Here is a 13,025-nt window from a genome sequence, read left to right on the forward strand (position 1 = left end):
AAAAAAGGAAATTTAATAGTGTTTTAGTTTCAAAATAATTAAATTAGACTTTCAAAGCATTCTAACTTTACTTTATCTTATTTTCTATCTTTTTTTTTCTTTTCAAAGTATTCTATCTTTCATAGCATTCTAACAAAGATTCTAACTCTCAAAGCATTCAACTTTGTTAACAATTTTTCAAAACATTCTAACTTTCAAAGCATTCTAACAACTTCTCTAAGCATTCTAATTTTTCAAAGCATTCTAACAATCCAAAAAATTTGAAATGCAAACTCAAAAAATCACAAAATAACATAATGAAATATCACTAGCAATGCATACGGCAAAACATTGTAATTAATTAGCATAAACCAGCAGTTCTAGCAGCGATATGAATTAGCAAAATAAGCATTAAAAGAGTAATTTCCTAACAAAAGAACAACAACCAGCGAATCATGAAAACAGTTAAGTATTGCTCAAGCAAATTCAACAACAATTCCTAAGCCAAATTAATAGTAAAATACAGAATTAATAATTCAAACTAATTCAAATAATCCCAGCAACAAGAATTAGCAATCTCGGATAACAATTTCAAACACGTTGAGCAGAGATCATAACCTATCAATCTATCTAAATTATCCTAACCTAACCACTTAAAATAAATTAAAACAGAAACTAATCTAACTAAACTAATTACTAAAATTCAACTAATTACTAAAATTCAACTAACTAATTAAAATTAAGATTAACTAATAAGAAATTAAATAGATTGTTAAACATATTCAATGAAAACCTGGAATGCAATGCAATTAGAAAAGAGAAGACAGAATTGGGCGGTTCGAGCAGTGGCGGTGGCAGCCTTTCCAGTGGCGGCAGCGCAATAGTAGCGGGAATAGAGAAGAGAGAAGGGGCGTTTTAAGCAGTGGGGGCGGTAGCCTTTCCAACAATGGCAGGGTAGGGAAGCAACAGCGGCGGCGGCCTTTGTAGTAGCGGCAGGTAGAGAGAGACTGAGAGATAAGAGGTTAGAAAGATAGAGGAAGGTGAGAGATTAGAGAGAGAAAACAATTTCAAAATGAAGGGAAAGAGGGTTCACGATTCGAATTTAGGGCACAATTACCGTCGAATTTACTGGTGGATTAATCTGACTATAATGTGGTGCATGTAACTAAAACGCAACGTTTCACTAAACAAGGTTCAGCGTTGAATTTACTCGCCGGTAAATCCGACGGTGGCTAGCACGCCAAAATTTCTTTTTTTTTCTTCCAAAATCTACCGTTAGAACATCAACTCTGATGGTAATATTTTAAGGTGACAAATTTATTACCAAATCTGACGGTAAATTTTTTGAAAAAATCACTGCTAACGTCTGACACTAAATCCGACGGGTCTTAGCATTTTTTTGTAGTGAAAACGGGTCGAACCCACCAAAAAAGGTGAGTTACCTGGAGTTACCAAAAAAGATTAACTCAAATAATTAATAACAATCAACTAATTAACTCCGAAAAGAATTAACTCAGATAATAATAAACTTAGAAAATTAACGACAATAAACAATAAGCCAATAATTGACTCAAAAAATAAAAAAGTTAAGATTAACTCAGACAATTAACAACAATCAACTAATTAAATAATAAGATAATTAACTTAGATAATAATAAATTTAGAAAATTAACAACAATAAACAATAAGTCCGTAATTAATTCAGAAAATAAACAAGTTAAAATTAACTTAGACAATTAACAACAATCAACTAATTAACTCAGAAAAATTAGCTTAAACAACACCAGAACAAAAATTAGAATAATGCAATTGGAGATCTTACACTTGTAGAACAATACACAGAAATCAAAACAATAAATAGAAATCAAAATAATATCATCAAAAAGAAATTCAAAATCAAAATCATAAACAAAATTTCAAACATAGAATCATCAAAACAGAGTTTTAAAAAACCCTAAATCAAAACAGAATTAAAAAACCCTAAATCTTAACTAATACATGAACTAAGTCTGAAAAATGTTTAAATCTCTAATACAAACATCCTAATTGCAAATTTTCTAATACATAACAAATTAAAATTAGATAAATTATGATTTAGGGTTTAACTACCCAAAAATAATTGGTGAGTTACCTGGAGAGATAGTGGCGGCACAAAGAACTTTTCTAGCGTGGTGGCAGCACAGACAGCGAAGTGGCGGCGATGACCAACCGGCAGGACTGCATTAGGGTTTATTTTAAAATAAATTAAAAAAATAGTAGGAACAAGAAGAAGGACAATATACCTGGAGGGAGGAAGAAGGCAGCTTCAGCGACATAGGGAGCAGCGGCGACAACGATGGCAACAGTGGCGGCAGCAGCAATGGCGGGAGCGATTAAAACAATGACAATAGAGAAACCAACGCGATGGAAGCAGTCCACACAGTCCTTGAACATTATTGGTGGTGGCCGACATTGGTGGAGGGGCTATCGGAGGTGGTTTGTGAGGGAAGGAGAGACGAGGAGAGAGAGATAAAGGAGAAGGTTAGGGAGAAAGTAGTTCAGAAATGAGGGGGAGAGGGTTCGTGATTCAAATTTAGGGCAAGATTACCATCGGATGGTAACGCTTTGCGAATGACCAAAACGCTGCATTCACTAATTTGGATTACCCGCGGTAATGATCACGCCAAATCCGACGGTAATTTTTTACCCAACGAATTTATTGCCAAATCCGCCGGTAGTGTTTGACGCTAAATCCAACGATAAATCTGACAATACTCAGCATTTTCTTGTAGTGAAACTCTCAACGCCAAACTAATGCGTGAGCATCTTGTACTCTTTTTTCCTTTATTTTCTAGTTGTTTTTAGTTAGAATTTTATTAAGTTTCATATTATTTTAGTTCAAAAATATTCTTTGGATGCTACTTTGAGTTGTTTTAGTGTTTTTATGATTTCAGGTGAAATTCGGAGCAGTTTGAAAAAGATTTGGAGCTGCCCCCTCTTGGGCGCTAAACACCAAGCTGGCGTTTAGCACCAGCAAGCCCACAAAGCAACAAGACTCCTGCCCTCCTTGGGAGCTAAACGCCCAAACTGGCGTTTAGCGCCAGGCAGCCCGAGTTGAAAGCCCATTCTTGGAGCATTTCTAATTGGATTTAGCCTTTATTAGTTATCTTATCTTTTATTTTTGTAATTTTTGTTTATAAACAATATCTTTTACTTTTAGAATTTATTATTTTATTTTATTTTCAAATCAAATTAGGTTAGATATAAAACAGAAAATATTCACCCATTATAGGGTCCTTCGGATCTTCTCTCTTCCAGACTTTTCTTAACCCTAGTTTTTCTCTGTAAGTCATGAGCCACTAAACCTCCTTGGTTAAGATTAGAAGCTCTATTTATTTCTATGGATTAAGACTAATTACTTTTCTATTTTCATTAATATACTAGTTCAGTTTCAAGGATTACTTTCGTTCTTAATTTATGAATCTGGGTGGAACAAGAGTTTGGCCCTTATTCTAGATGAGTTCTTGTGACCCTCGGGAGAGGTCTCTCACCTGGAAACAACTTGAAAGTAAATTCCTCCTAAATTGCTAATTGCTTGAACTAATATGGATACGTGACATATAATCTGTTTAGCTTGGATAATTAGGGTTTCTGTGGCGATAAACTAGATTTGAACTTAACCCTCTAATTGGAATCAACTGACCAAGAGATTGGCGGTTGATGAAGGTTAGAGGAGACTAAATCACTAAGAGATTATGGTTTAGTTAATTACAATTTGTCCTGAAATGAATCTTGCATAATTAAAATAGTTGTTAAGAAACCTAAATCTGGAAAAGTAAACATCTCTAATACCGTAACTGTTTTCCTCATTGATTTCTATACCAAACTCTCTATTTGCTTTCTTTAATCTTGTTTTATTATTTAATGCTTTTGAAAACCACAAAACCATTTTTCTGTTTGCCTGACTAAACTAATCAATTGACCATTGTTGCTCAGTTCCTCAGTCCTCATGGGATCGACCCTCACTTTCCTGAGGTATTACTTGGACGACCTAGTGCTGGTGCAGTTGTGGACATTCTAAATTTCGCACCACAAACCTTCATGTTTTAGTAGAGCAGGTCGGCCTGCAAAGCCAAAAGTTTTTTTTTCTTTTTTTTTTATATAAAAGAGTTATTAGCGCTGAAAAATATATAAAAGAAACTAACAATTATGTAATTTCCAAAGATATTTCTTTCATTTTTTAAATTTTTTTGTTATTAAATTTACTTATTTTATTTTGTACTCTCATATATGTGCTCATTATGTGACTTGTTTTTTAAAATAAAGATAATTCTATTAACGGATATTATTGTGAATAAATCTATTAAAGTTGAAAATTTAAAAAAAGCCAGGTTTAATTACTCTACAGGTCTCTATAGTTTCACCGAATTTTCAGTTAGATTTCTATACTTTTTTTCTTTTCAATTGGATCCCTATACATTTTTTTTTCATTTTAGTCCCTGTTAACATTAAACGTAAAAAACGTTAGTAAATTATGAAATTACTTGTATACCCTTGTCTTCTCTCCTATAATAGGTTCATATTTCTGATTTCACTAAGATTTCTGTTCTTCAATGTTTTTCCTTTTTCCTCGTTTTTCCTTTTTCCTTATACTTTCACTTATATGGCTATAAGTAAATTAAACCAAAAGTCTTTACTTTGCAGCTGTCAATGCTTAAAAAGCATAACCACAATGGCACAATACATAGCCATCTGTAAAACACTGAAAAACTTTAAAAAGTGATACCTAATTTTTTTATGGAAACACAATAAATCGAAAATATATCATCAATAAATTATGAACAACTCTCCATCACAAAGTACTAAAGTGCACTACTTGCTACTATGTTAATTGTAGAACCAAATGAAACAACTAATTCACACCGTTTATTACTTTCCTAAAGTCCAAAATTAACACAGAAAAATAATTTCTCCCCACTAGACAAACAATTCATTAAGGAATCCCCTTGCAACCCACTAAGTATCCTATCTAATGCACAACTAAAACAACATCATGTATTCTCACAAAATGAATTACATTCACTAGATTAAATGTCACCTATTACACCCTATTCCACTAAACACATTAAACACAAAATATTTCAAGAAAAAAATCAGAAAAATAGTAGCATGTATTCAATCAAAATGAATCACATTCACCAGATTAATATTCACCCATTACAACCTATTCCATTAAACACATTAAACATAACTCACTAATCAAATTTCAGTAACATGTATTCTCATATTTGTTTGATACATGTCATAGATGTACCCGTCCTCCTAAGCTTTGTCTGAGAACGATTTTCATCAGGTTCTTTGATCCTCACCATCCTTGGTCGTCCTGGCTTCACTCTAAAGATGGAAGGTATAATGGTATCGCACTCTACTTTCGGCCACATGTTTTCTCCGTTTATTAGAGAAACTAACTTACCATAAGTTGCAAGATAGGTTACTGCAGTAATCTTCTAGATTGTCCCTTTTATTGAAACCAATTCATAAACTAATTCAAAAATTAACAAATCCCCTACATATGTATATTCTAAACCCTAAACTATTATATCAGAAAAATTCAGAAATCAATTCAAGAAATAGGTATTCAACCATTTTTCTATAATAAGCTCATAAACCATTATATCAAAAAAATTGACATATGCTTAAACTTAAGGAATCAACCTTGAAAAACTAAAAAAAAAAAAAAATAAATCATCACCTATTGTTGTAGAGCCAGTCCAGGCACTAAGGCGGAGTCGAGGAGTGGCGATTCGAGGTCAGGCACCGCGAGGCGCGGCGAGGCAAGGCGGGGTGAGGTGATACAATGGGCAAGGCAGACGAGCAGAGCACCCGTGGACAATGCAAAGGGACGATGACCACCCAACGTCGGATGACGATGATGCCACGGAAAATGGCAACAGAGTGTAACGGAGGAGAATCCAATTAGGAACTTAGGAGAATAACTTAGGGCTGGTTAGAATTCTCTGATTTTAGGGGACAAAATACAAAGGGTACTTTTGGTATTTTAAAAAAATGGAGGTGTCTTCAATTAGGTATTCTAATTTAACCATGAGAATATTCGATTTTTCAACAAAATATTCTGTTATTTCAAACGATTTTGTCATGACAGGGACTAATTGAAAAAAATTAACGTATAGGGACCCAATTAAAAAAAAAGTATAGGGACCTAATTGAAAATTTGGTAAAATGATAAGGATCTGCAGAGTAATTAAACCAAAAAGTTACTAGACAATTTGTATCTTAATTTGACTATTTTTTATATGTATTTAATTTTTTAATATTATTTTTTATATTAATTTTATTTTATTTTTTTGAAAAAAAAGTTAGACAAGTAACCCGCTGGCCCGCCAACCCACCATAAGGCGGGAGCTGGCTAGCATTTTAAATTCACTATACTTAGCAGGGTTCAACCTAACTCGATTTTTGGGTGGGACGAGACGAACAACTCGATTTACCACCCCTAGCATAAGCTGCCCATGGATAACATAAAAAACTAACTAATTGGCTGGTGAGTCGAGTTGTACTAACATAAAAAACTAACTAATTGGCTGGTGAGTCGAGTTGTACTAACTGATCATTGATTTCATCCTAGCATGTCTCCTCAAATCAAAAGTTCTTTCTTCTGTTTGTTGCAGTCCTGTTAGAGCAACTCTAATAGTGCAAAAGAAGAAACTCTCCTCTAACACAAAGGGATTTGGAGGCATTAGAGTAGAAATTTATATGAGTTCCTTCACATGGACCAAAAAAGAAAATCTTTCTTCAGAAAAACTTTCATAGTCCAATTAATACTTAATATATGACAAATTAATTAAAAAATAACTTAAAATATATATTGCATATATATATTACATGTATTAATATATGAATATGATCATTGCACTATTATGTTACATATATAATATATATTATATGTATGTTAATTAATTATATGACCGTTGCATTATATATATAATATATGTTATTACTGTTATTATATTATCGTTATTATTAATAAATTAATATTTTGTTATTTTATATATACTATTTATATACATTTTTATTTTTACAATTTTTTCTACTCTTCTTCAATCTTTTTTCAAATTTATAAAATTAAAGTTCTATTGATATTGTTTTTATTTTAAATGGATTCAAATCAATTTAACTCTTTTTTCAATTATTTACAAAAATTTCCTCAAACTTTAAATACCCAACAATTTCAAACTTCAAATTCTCAAATTTCAAATTAAAACTTCACACTACCAAATACATTTCAAAGTCTAAATCCACAAAATCTTCCTAATTTCAATTTTCAAGTTCCTTATAATAATCAATTTTCTATTTTGCAACCATAATCAAAATTCACAAACACCACATTATCCATTTTCATCCAAATTTAACCTCTCTATCAGAAATGTTACTCCAATATCCTTGTCATTTTCAACTCAATTCAGTGCATCGAGACATGACTCATCTGGTGTTGGTAGTTCTTCTAACCCCATCCATTCAGACTCCGATACAATCTAGTCCAAATTCGCAGCATTCAAATTTTGACAACCCTTGTTGATTAGATGCTATCGACCTCAATGGCGATGACATTGAAAATCGTAGACAAGATACTATTCAACACTGGCAATGGGAAGAAGATGAGATGTTGATCAGTGCATGGTTGAATGTTTTAACTGACCCTATAGTTGGTACCGACTAAAAGAAAAAAAAATTGGAATCGAATTCATAGCTATTGTGTGGAATTTAGCACCGACATGAAAATGGAGGCAGTTGCATGTAAGAAACAATGATCAAGGCAGTTGCACAATTTGCTGGTTGCCATGATTAGGCTAGTTGAAACATAAGAAGTTGTTCAAATGCTGATGATATAAAAGAGTTGGTCTGTAAACTTTATTCCACAAATTATGGTAAAAAAGTTGCTTTTGAAAGACATTGAAATATGCTTCGTTTGGAACAAAAATGGTAAAGTCAACTACCAACACAAAGTAGAGGCTCAAAGAGAACCAAGGTCAATGCAACTGGAGCATACTCATCATCAAATTCAGAAACACTGTTGGCTGAGGAAACAGGTGTGAACTCTTCCGTTTGCTCACAAGGATCAAAGAAGAGCAAGAGAAAAGGTTAGGGAAACACACAAATGTCTGAAGATCTTAGCGAAAAGAAATCATCGATTGTTAAAAAGCTATCTCTCATGGAAGATATTAAAAATGTCAGAGAAAAAGAACTAATTGATAGGAAAAAGGAAAGAGAAGAGAAGAGGGAACATAGAGAAAAGATTATGGCAATAAAAAAAGTTACAAATTCAAGCTGCGATGAAAGAACAAGAATTACAAACTCAGAGGTATACTAAAGAAATGGAGATAAATGCAAAGAAAAGGGAAATGGAAAGGATGGCTTAGAAAAAGGAGAGAGAAATGGATAAGCAAATACTTAATGCTGACACGTCTATAATGAGTGAAAAATGACGAGCTCTTCATGAGATTGCATGTGAGAAAATAATTAATAAGTGGTTTACTTAATAGTTCCTTGTATTTATAGAGTTAAGTAGTCTGTTTTATTATTAATGTGTATTACCGTATGTAATCTAGTATGTTTTATTCATTTGTGATGTAACTTTTAAAATTATACAATATCACTATGCATTACTGTTTATGAAAGTAAATGTTGCAAAACTAGTTGTTTCAAAATTAAACAAGAAAAAACTAGCCGTTGTAAGATAGACGTTGCAAAACTAGCCGTTGAAAAGTAGTTATTTGTTGCGGATACACTTACAAATATCAATTATCAAATATTCACAAAATCCATTTCAAATCTAGTTTCTCACCTCAAAAGAATACTAAAAAATACATTTCACGAAATGGATAGAAATTTTGATATGTTTAATGAGGCTTTGTATGGTAAAAGAAGAAGGCGAGATAACACACTCATGGATAATTGGATCGATGAGTGTTTGTTCAATGATTCAGAAGAAGATATCGAGAGAAGTTCTTTTCTAACTCCTCGTAGATAGATCAACAGAGACATAGAAGCAGGATATGATCGCCTTTTCAAATATTACTTTGCAGATGCACTAGTGTATAATGCTGACATTTTTCGACGGAGGTTTCAAATGAGAAGACACATATTCTTTTGGATAGTAGACGCCCTCTCAAATGTCTATCCGTATTTTCAACAGATGGTCGATGCAATTGGGAGAAGAGACTTGTCACCACTGCAAAAATGCACTGCTATGATACGGATGTTAGTATATAGCGTAGCAGCTGATGTTGTTGATGATTAGTGCGTATAGGCGAGAGAACCACAATTGAATGCTTGAAAAAATTTGAAGAGAACCAAATTCAAATTATGTACGACGGCTGCTACAAATGGCGGAGGGTTGTGACTTTCCTGGCACGTTGGGTAGAATTGACTGCATGCATTGGCAATGGAAAAATTGTCCAAAGACGTGGAAAGGTACGTATATGAGTGGTTATCGTGGGGTTGCAATCATAGTACTTTAGGTTGTAGCATCTTCAGACCTTTGGATATGACATGCATTCTTTGGAGTTTTCGGTTCAAATAACGATATCAACGTATTAAATCATTCACTAGTGTTCGGTGATATTCCAAATGACTGTGCTTTGGAGGTAAATTACACTATCAATGGTAATAATTATACTATGAGATACTGTATGTTTAGCAAATCGTATTTATCCTGAATGGGTCATATTTGTCAAATCAATATCAAAGCTACAAGGGGAGAAATGCAAGTTATTTGCACAATACCAAGAAGGGAAAAGAAAAGACGTGGAATGAGCATTCGGAGTATTGCAAGCACACTTTGCAATTATACGTGGTCCAGCACGCTTTTGAAAAAAGAAGAACCTTGCAAATATAATGAGAGCTTGTATTATATTGCATAATATGATTGTTGGGATGAAAGAGACACTTATACAGGAAATTTTGCTCAAAGTCTAGAGTATGAAGATGTCGAAAATGGCTTCTCACAACCTCAGTTGGGAGAGGATGATTTTGCACCATACTATTAATTTCTCCAAAGAAATGCCCAACTTCGAAATAGGCAGTAGCATCGACAATTGAAAGAAGACTTGATTGAACACATATGACAATTTCACAATGCTTGTCGTCAACTATAGAGTTTAACTATAATTTTTTTATATTAAGTAATTTTATAAATTAGTTTAATGTCAAATTATATATTGTATATTATTATTATTTATGAAGTTATTTAATTTTTTTAATATTAATATTTTTTAATAGTAAATTATTTTTGAATTTATAAATTTTAATAATATTATTGTAAAAAATAGTAACTACATTAATTTTAATTATTTTAATTTATTAATTAAGTGGAACCACAATAAAAATTAAACTTAGTTCCTCTTAATAAAAAAGAGAAAAATACTTTAAATTTTTTTTACTATTTTTGACGTAAAAGTTAATGTGAAATTTTTTTGTATGACAAGTAGGTCATTACTATATTCTGAGATGAGTTTCCTACTAAAAATAATCTTATGCTTCCTCAAATTAATCTGCAAGCTTCACTCTTTACAAGAAAATAGGATAATGCAAATGGAATTTAGTGAGCGATTTTATTTGTTCCTAAGAATTTTTGACAGAATTTAGTGGACTAATTTATAACCCTTACTCATTTTTGCAAAGGAAACATGCATTTGAATAATCTAAGGTCCTGCAAGTAAAAGTGTAAAACTCAATTAAGCCTTTCACTACTTTTTCTACTAACTATATTTGTTTCATGTGTCTTGGAAGTGTTTGCTTAATCCATTTTTTAATTATAAATATACTTATCTAAATGCTTTAGTCTTGTCAAAAACCAATACATAGAATTGAATTTTATTTTGACTTTACTTTCTTCTTCTTTCTTCTCCAAATCCAACCACATGCTATAATGGATTTGCTCTTTAATTTCTGACTTGTTTAGCTGTGTTAGATATTAATATTTGTTTCTAGTTTACTCTTGCATAGTAGTAGTTGCTAATTATGTATGTATCTACTACTTGTATAATTGACGTGGCTCATTAAGCCACGTGTCATTCTCTCAATTAACCAGAATAAAAAAAGAGGGAACGGGGGTATTGCAAACACGTTACATTACATTCTGCCTTCTAATCTTCTCCCCCTACCCATGCCCGTGCGTTTCACTTCAACCCGTCCCCTCCTCTTTCTCCTTGAAAACCCTAAATCCCATCCTCCTCTTCGTTCCTTCCTCGATGACCCACTCCATTCTTGTGGTCGATATCATCGCTGGCTATTGACGCTTCGTTTGCCTCTCTCACCGAGTAGTTTAATACCCCAGTTCCCGACGAACATCTACCCCAGTTCCCGAAGAACATCTCTCTGAACCCCGATTTGAAAACCCTAACCAACCGAGGTAGGCGGATTATTCGTCTGGGAGAACGGTTCTGGCGTTGGCGGCGGTGATGGTGAGTTTCATCCAGGGAGATGCTCGCAATGATGATCCACTACGATCTCTGTTGTGGGCTTAATACGCTCAGGGAAGTGAACAGCTTTGGTGATTCATGTTCGGTTGAGATCTCAATCGTCGCTGTCCTCGTGGAGGTATTCTGCTGATCTCATTGTTTGTCTGGTGCTGTATGTTTAAAGTCGGTGATTTAGGGTTTCCTTTGTGGGTTGGTGGTCTTTGATTTGGGGTTTGGCCAAGGAGGGTTCAGCTGTAACTCTCTGTCGCCATCCCACTCTCTACTTGAAACCTTAACTGGTGAAGGAGCTTTGTCTCTCTCATACTCCCAAACCCCATCTCTTCAACCCTGTTTTCCAACTTCTAATTCGTATTTCTCTTTGATCTTGGCCAGTTTCTTCGTTGTTGGAACCACAAAAATGGAGGTCTTCACAAACGGAACTTGATCGAAAGGGCTGAAACCAGATCAAGCTGAGGATTCTCATAGCAGTGGTGAAGCCCTTAAGAATCATGTTTATAGCTATTTTTATAATATATTCTGTTGTATTCTGATTCATTTGTGTCTTCATAATTTTTTGGCATCTTGATTAGTTGGTTATATGTAAAAAAATATTCCTTCCCTTTTCCAATGTGCTCGAAGCCTACACCCGCCTCCGAAAAGTCGCGAAGTAACCCTTCGTTACCTATTTCCTTCATTTTTTATTAGAATTTTTATCTCATTGAATTCAATTTTTGATGTGTTTCAGGGCATTGAGTTGGTTTATCAGGTTGGAATATGTGGAGAGCATGGTGGGAGCCATCTTCTATTGCATTCTTTGCTCAAATTGGTCTTGACTATGTCTCATACTCTCCTTTTAGGTTAGATTTTTAGCTTACATATAAATTAGAGTTTTAAATGTTCAACTATTAAACTCAAATTTGAAGACTTTTGCAGGGTTCTAATTGAAAGGCTTGCATACACCTCAAGTTGTAGTTTCAGAAATTTGTTAATCTGGTGTAAAAGGGATGAATGACTAGCTTCCGGTTCTTTTACTGCTCTATTGTTACAGCTCCTTTCAGTCCTTAACTGCTTTGTTACATTCTTGCTTTCAGTCATTTCTGTTTTATGTGAGCATTTGTTGTGGAGCTTCTGTTCACTATGTTTTCTGTATTTTTTTAAGTGCTTCTATTACTTTATAGTTTTTGTTACAAATTGATGTTGAAAGCTTGCAAAGAATTTGGCCTAATTTTACTATATTCAAGTATTGTTAGTTAGGTTGGATCAGATAATTAGTGATATTCTGGATTCTATTTTTTCAAATAATATTCTGGCTTTATTTACAAAATGCAAATTTAAATTTGGCTTTATTAACAAACTTACAGTGGTTTCTTTTTATTTGGTCAATTTAGACTTCAACTCTAAGTCTGATAACTTATTCTTCATTCATATGTGTCTATATTTTAGGTTGTTATCTATGCTGCTATGAGCTTCAATTTAGATCTTTCTTTGTGGTTTTTAATTGAAATGATTGGTTGTATTCTTGGTCTAATATAAGATAAGGTTATCAACACTCATAGGTAGAAAGCTTATTGGGAGGCTCCTCAAAAT

General features: G+C 33.3%; 1 long non-coding RNA gene across 1 annotated transcript; it reads left to right on the plus strand.

Moving 5' to 3' along the window:
• The first annotated feature begins 12,184 nt into the window (after positions 1 to 12,184).
• LOC112768979 (uncharacterized) lies at positions 12,185 to 12,469 on the plus strand. The gene is made up of 2 exons (XR_003186302.3): positions 12,185 to 12,295; positions 12,372 to 12,469. It is a non-coding gene; the product is annotated as an uncharacterized lncRNA (long non-coding RNA).
• Positions 12,470 to 13,025: the final 556 nt, after the last annotated feature.

Source organism: Arachis hypogaea, chromosome 18, assembly GCF_003086295.3.
Source record: "Arachis hypogaea cultivar Tifrunner chromosome 18, arahy.Tifrunner.gnm2.J5K5, whole genome shotgun sequence".
NCBI lineage: Eukaryota > Viridiplantae > Streptophyta > Magnoliopsida > Fabales > Fabaceae > Arachis > Arachis hypogaea.